This window comes from Bos taurus, chromosome 8 (assembly GCF_002263795.3).
Source record: "Bos taurus isolate L1 Dominette 01449 registration number 42190680 breed Hereford chromosome 8, ARS-UCD2.0, whole genome shotgun sequence".
Lineage (NCBI taxonomy): Eukaryota > Metazoa > Chordata > Mammalia > Artiodactyla > Bovidae > Bos > Bos taurus.
Window position 1 is genome coordinate 41,546,318 of NC_037335.1, and position 5,874 is coordinate 41,552,191.

The window sequence follows — 5,874 nt, forward strand, 5'->3', positions numbered from 1 at the left end:
CATGGGATTTCCCAGGCAAACATACTGGAGTGGGTTGCCATTTCCTTCTCTAGGACATGTAATGGGTATGCTAAATCAGAAGACTCATTTTCTTCTTCTCTTGGAATTTTTCTTGTATTTTACCTTTGATGAGTCCCTCTCCTCCATTTCGTCTGATATCTTTGAAATTCCTCTTAGACTTGGGCTCAGAGCTCTGAAACTTGACAAGTTTACACAGATAATGATACATTTGACTTTTCCAAAGTTGTTTAATATCCTTGAAATTTGAAAAACTTATCAGCAGTCATTACTGTTTTGACAACAGTGCTTGAGATTTAGATGGAGAAATGTGAATGATGTTACACCCATGGTTTTTCTCTGATCACCTCTGAAAATACTATGAATGAAATGATTTGTTCAATTTTAAGAGACATCAAAGGGAACGTAGCTAAAGTATGAGACCATTGACTATAGGAGGGAATTCTCCCCTGAGTTTTTTTCCTTCTACTTAATAGCTCTGTGATTATGGCTGAATCATTTAAATTTCCCTGTTTTTTCTTAGTTTTCTCATTTATAAAATGAATATAATAATAGTACCTGCTTTATATTATTGTAAGAATTAAATGAATTAATACATGGAAAGCCCATGGAAAGGTTCAAGACAGGGTTGACATAACCAAGAAATTTTAGATACTATTATTAGAACAATGATGATAATTACAGGATTTATAGTTTTTTAGATAATGAGAGCTATAATGCTGATCACCACGTCTGCCTGCCCAGAAAGGCCCAACTTCAGGCATGCTAGCCTAGGTGTCTGTTTTCTGCTAAAGTAAATGCCTTTTCCCCTTTTAATTGCAAATGTCAGGAACAAAATGCAAGTGTGGCTTCCTGGCATGGAGGATGGTGAGCCAGCACATAAGCATAGATTCTAATAGCACTTAAAAAGATAGTAAGGTTTTACATCAACAAAGGTCGAGAATGAAAATACTAACAATAATGTGATAGGAGGATTGAATGTAGATTATTTTTCTCTGATCACCTCTGAAAATACTATGAATGAAATGATTTGTTCATGGCGAAGTTGTTTTTACAGAAAATAAAAAAATAAATGGAGAGTCTGAACTCTGAGGCAGCGCAGAGCGGCCTGGGGACTGGTGCATGGTAGGAGATGCAAGGCTGAGTCTGAGCCTCTGTATAGAAGGCACGAGAGGCTGGCAGCTTCGACTGAAGCACATTGAGTGGCAACAGCAGTAGAAGTATTGAGCAACAGTGGCAAGCAGAGCTACAGCAGGTGGGAATACCATTCTGCTTCCAAAGTGAAGGTGCCCATGGATCTGGGAAATCTGCAAGGCATACCCCTGCAAGGTCTCACTCCAAGGAAGATGCCAGGCATTTCAGATCAAAGTCCAAGTCCAGATCTGAATCTAAGTATAGATCCAGAAGAAGTTCTTGAAGGCATTATACAAGGTCACGATCTCAGTCCCGCTCCCATAGTAGGTTCCACATAGCAGATCTTACAGTAGAGATTATGGAAGATGGCATTGCCACAGTCATTCTCCCATGTGAACTCACAGGCGTCATGTTGGGAATCAGGCAAATCTTGATCCCAACTGTTGTTTTGGAGTATTTGGGTTGAATTTGTACACTACAGAAAGAGATCTAAGAGAAGTGTTCTCTAAATATGGCCCAGTTGCTGATGTATGTCTATTGTATATGACCAGCAATCTAGACATTCAAGAGGATTTTCCTTTATATACTTGGAAAATGTCAATGATGCCAAGGAAGCAAAAGGGTGTGCCAGTGGAATTGAGCTTGATGGACATAGTATTAGAGTTGATCTCTCTGTAACAAAAAGAACACATACCCCAACCAGGAATTTACATGGGGAGACCTACCTGCGGCAGCTCACACCATTGAGTTTACTTACGACAGAGGATATGATTGAGGCTGTGATGGTTGGGACTATTAAAGCATATCATATAAAGGAGGAGGAGGATGGAAAGCTGCTCAAGACAGGGATCAGATATAGAGAAGATGGTCACCTCCTCCCTCTTATAGTCGTGGATGGTACAGATCATGTTCCAAATCTTAATCATACTCACCTTGTCACTGCCAAAGCATGAAGATGAAGACTTCCTGACATCTGCCCTAGAGTTGGGGTATTGTTTGTGGACAGTATTTTTTATTATCTCCTGTTTAAAAAGTGAACAGTGCCTAGCGAAGTTAGGTAACTTACACCTTTTATGATGACTACTTTTGGTGGAGTTGAAATGCTGTTTCCATTCTGCATTTGTGTAGTTCAGTGCTTTGTTCAAGGTTAAGTGTTTTCAGAAAAGTATGTTTTGCATGTATTATTTTACAGTCTAAAATTTTAACTGCTGAGAAGTTTCTGTTGTATAGAACTTCATGTAAATGGTTTTCTTCCTGATTCCAGGGTATTCTGAAGATCAAAACCTGTGTGTAAAATGCTACCAGTGGCAAAAAGCAACAGTACAGTTTGATTTTTACATTTCTTTCTAACATATCAATGCTTGGCAGAACTGTTCAGATTAGATTGTCGGTAGTAAATTCAAGACAGAAAGGCCCATTTTCCTACAGTCCACGAAACATACCATACTTTTTATACCTGCAATTAAGTGATAAAAATTATGCTTTATAACTCTATACTGCTAGTATTAAAACTAAAGATCTTTCAATACAGCAAATGCTTAATGCTTATATAAATACGAATCTGTCAGCCTTTGTGTAATCTGTATTATATACAGCAGGGAATGAGTTACACCATGTATGCCTTCAGAAAGCTATTTCTTAAAGCTATTACAAGAGGATAATGGTCTTTCAACTAGTTATCAGCAAGTGATGAATACGTTCCACCACAAATGTGCTCTTGATCTTCTAGCTTTAACACTATATGGAAGAACTGGGTGCTTCAGAGTTTGAGAAAAAAGAAGGGAGCACTATACCTGTGTTGTGGATGATCTGAAGACTTTGTTCATTTTTTAAATATTATATTCAGGTCCCCTTTGCTTACCAAAGGAGGCCCAGTTTCACGCAAATGTTTTGAGAACTGTGTTTAAATAAACACAAATGAAAAGAGTAAATAAATAAATGAAGGAAGGAAATGCCCAGATTTCTAAGCACCAGGCATAGAGAAAGGAAAAAGCCAATAGCTGAGAAGGCCAGTCAGCCAGCTTAAAGGCCTCACCTAAGTACTCTAAGCTTTCATTACAGCGTAGCTCTGTGACTTGCTATGATAGTCTCTTATATCCCCTCCAATCTGCTGCCTAGTTTTCTTATCACTGCTTTGAGGCAGCTTTACACATTCACCTGTTGCGTGATAACTGAGATAGAATGAAAGAATGGAACCGGTTGCATGGCAAGTGAGCATCTTCAATCAGAAGGCAGTAGGAGTCCACTTTGAGCCTGTTGTCTTTTACTCAATAGGAATGATGTTTCCAACGTTCAGTGATATCCACTTGGCCCCCTTTTCTGATGAGCAGCTGTACATGGAACACCTCTTCAGAGCCAACTTTTGGTAATGTTCTTTTCTCTCTTCTCCTCCTTTTCAGAGTAAACCAGCGTTCCTACACTGTTGACACAGTGGGTCATAAACTGGGGGCAGGGACTGACCTGGGCACTGTAAGAAGTTTAACAGCCTTTTTGGCATGTATTACTGGATGCCAAAGGCACCTTCCCACTAATGTGCCAACCAAAAATGTCTCCAGACATTGCCAAACATCCCCTTGGAAGACAAAATCACCCCTTGTTGAGAATTACTGAAATAGAAGTGAAAGTGTTAGTTGCTTAGTCATGTCTGACTCTTTGAGACCCCATGGACTAAAGCCCACCAGGCTTCTTTGTCCTTGGACTTCTCCAGGCAAGAATGCTGGAGTAGGTAGCCATTCCCTTCTCCAGGGAATCTCGCTAACCCAGGGATAGAATCTGGGTCACCTTCATTGTAGGCAGATTTCTTACCATCTGAACCACTAGAGAAGCCCCCGAAATAGACAAATAAGGGAGCTACCATTCAAAATACTTCCCTAAGAGTTGGACTGTGAAGAAAGCTGAGCGCCGAAGAATTGATGCTTTTGAACTGTGATGTTGGAGAAGACTCTTGAGAGTTCCTTGGACTGCAAGGAGATCCAACCAGTCCATTCTAAAGGAGATGAGTCCTGGGTGTTCTTTGGAAGGAATGATGCTAAAGCTGAAACTCCAATACTTTGGCCACCTCATGCGAAGAGTTGACTCATTGGAAAAGACCCTGATGCTGGGAGGGATTGGAGGCAGGAAGAAAAGGGGACGCCAGAGGATGAGATGGCTGGATGGCATCACCGACTCGATGGACATGAGTTGAGTGAACTCCGGGAGTTGGTGATGGGCAGGGAGCCCTGGTGTGCTGTGATTCATGGGGTCGCAAAGAGTCGGACACGACTGAGCAACTGAACTGAACTGAATGCTAAAGTTAATAGTATCCTCCCCTGCCTACCATTTCCTGTTTCCACTTCCTCCATCCATTCCTTTGGCCCCAAACTATGGTTTCTGCAAGTACATGCCTTTGTCAGAGAGCAGATCAATCTATGTACCTTGATGTAAAGGAGTTGATCAAAAAAATTTGGAGCTTCCCTACTAATTAGCTGGTGACTTTGGGGCAATTCATGTCACCCCCCACACTTGATTTCTCCATTTGTTAAATGAAAGCTAACATAAAACCCCTGACAGTTTGACCATTTTAAGGCACCATTCCTTCTGCCTTTTTTTTTACGTATTTATTTTTGGCTGCACTGGGTCTTTGTTGCTGTGCGCACGCTTTCTCTTATTGCAGTGGATGGTCTCTAGAGCGGGCTCAGGAGTTCTGACGCAAGGGTTTAGCTGCTCTGTGGAATGTAGGGTTTTCCTGGTCCAGGGATCAAACCCATGTCCCCTGCATCGGCAGGCAAATTCCCAACATCTGGACCACAGGGAAGTCCTCCTTCTGCCTTTCTTTCTTGAGACTGGTTTTTAGAAGGAGAAGAGGAGAATGATGGTGTTGGGCCCATGGGAGGGAGAAACAGAACAGGCACCATCTGAGTGCAAATGATAGGTGTGTAGGAAGGAGCACAGGTGTGTGCCGACACATGGATTAGGATGCATGCTAAAATACAACCTTTGAGTTCTGGCTGAAGTATGCAGAGCTGTCCAGCAGAGATATCCAAAGTTGATTTCCAGGACTTTCTCTTGGTAATGCCATCTTCTGGTGCAGGAGGAGCAAATAGGAGATGCTTTGGTTTCCTGGGTTATATAGAGTTCTGTGAGGAGTGAGATCAGAGAGTTACGATTTTGCTTTCTCCCCAGTTTTTTCTCGCAAAATTGGCTTTCTTACTATGGAGTCTGCTTAATCTGTAATTTTGAAACGACAAGCCAGACTTTCCAATGGGGATGAGTGGCCTCTTAGTGTATGAGTATGTGTGTGGTTAGGGGGCAGCAATTATGCCATGTAAGGTCATGTAGACCCTAAATATTTCTATTTTAAATGCAAAGGTTGGAGAGATAGGAGTTTCAGGTGACAGAGTATGCCAGACTTAGAGGGGAGGTTAATTGTCCAGGCACTTCTTATGTGATGTCCCAACCATACCATCTTCTGCCATCTTACTTATTAATACATGGACAGTATTAACAATCATGGCTGTCTCCCCATTAAACCTGCAAACATTCTGCTATTCATTCCATCAGAAAAAAAAATTTTTTTTATACCTCACTTCCCCTGTCAGCCACCACTGATCTTATTGCAGTGAAGTTCCTCAGAAGAGCTGTCTGTTTCCTGGTCTCTAGTCACATCCCTCGGCCCCCACTTTGATTTCTCTCCAAATGTTCTACCTATAACATTTTTTCCAAGGTGGCCAGTGCCCTGACCTC

At 41.5% G+C, this 5,874-nt stretch overlaps 1 pseudogene; it reads left to right on the forward strand.

Annotated features, from left to right (window-relative positions):
* The first annotated feature begins 854 nt into the window (after nucleotides 1-854).
* LOC112447861 (transformer-2 protein homolog beta-like) lies at nucleotides 855-2,122 on the forward strand (annotated as a pseudogene).
* The last annotated feature ends 3,752 nt before the right edge of the window (nucleotides 2,123-5,874 follow it).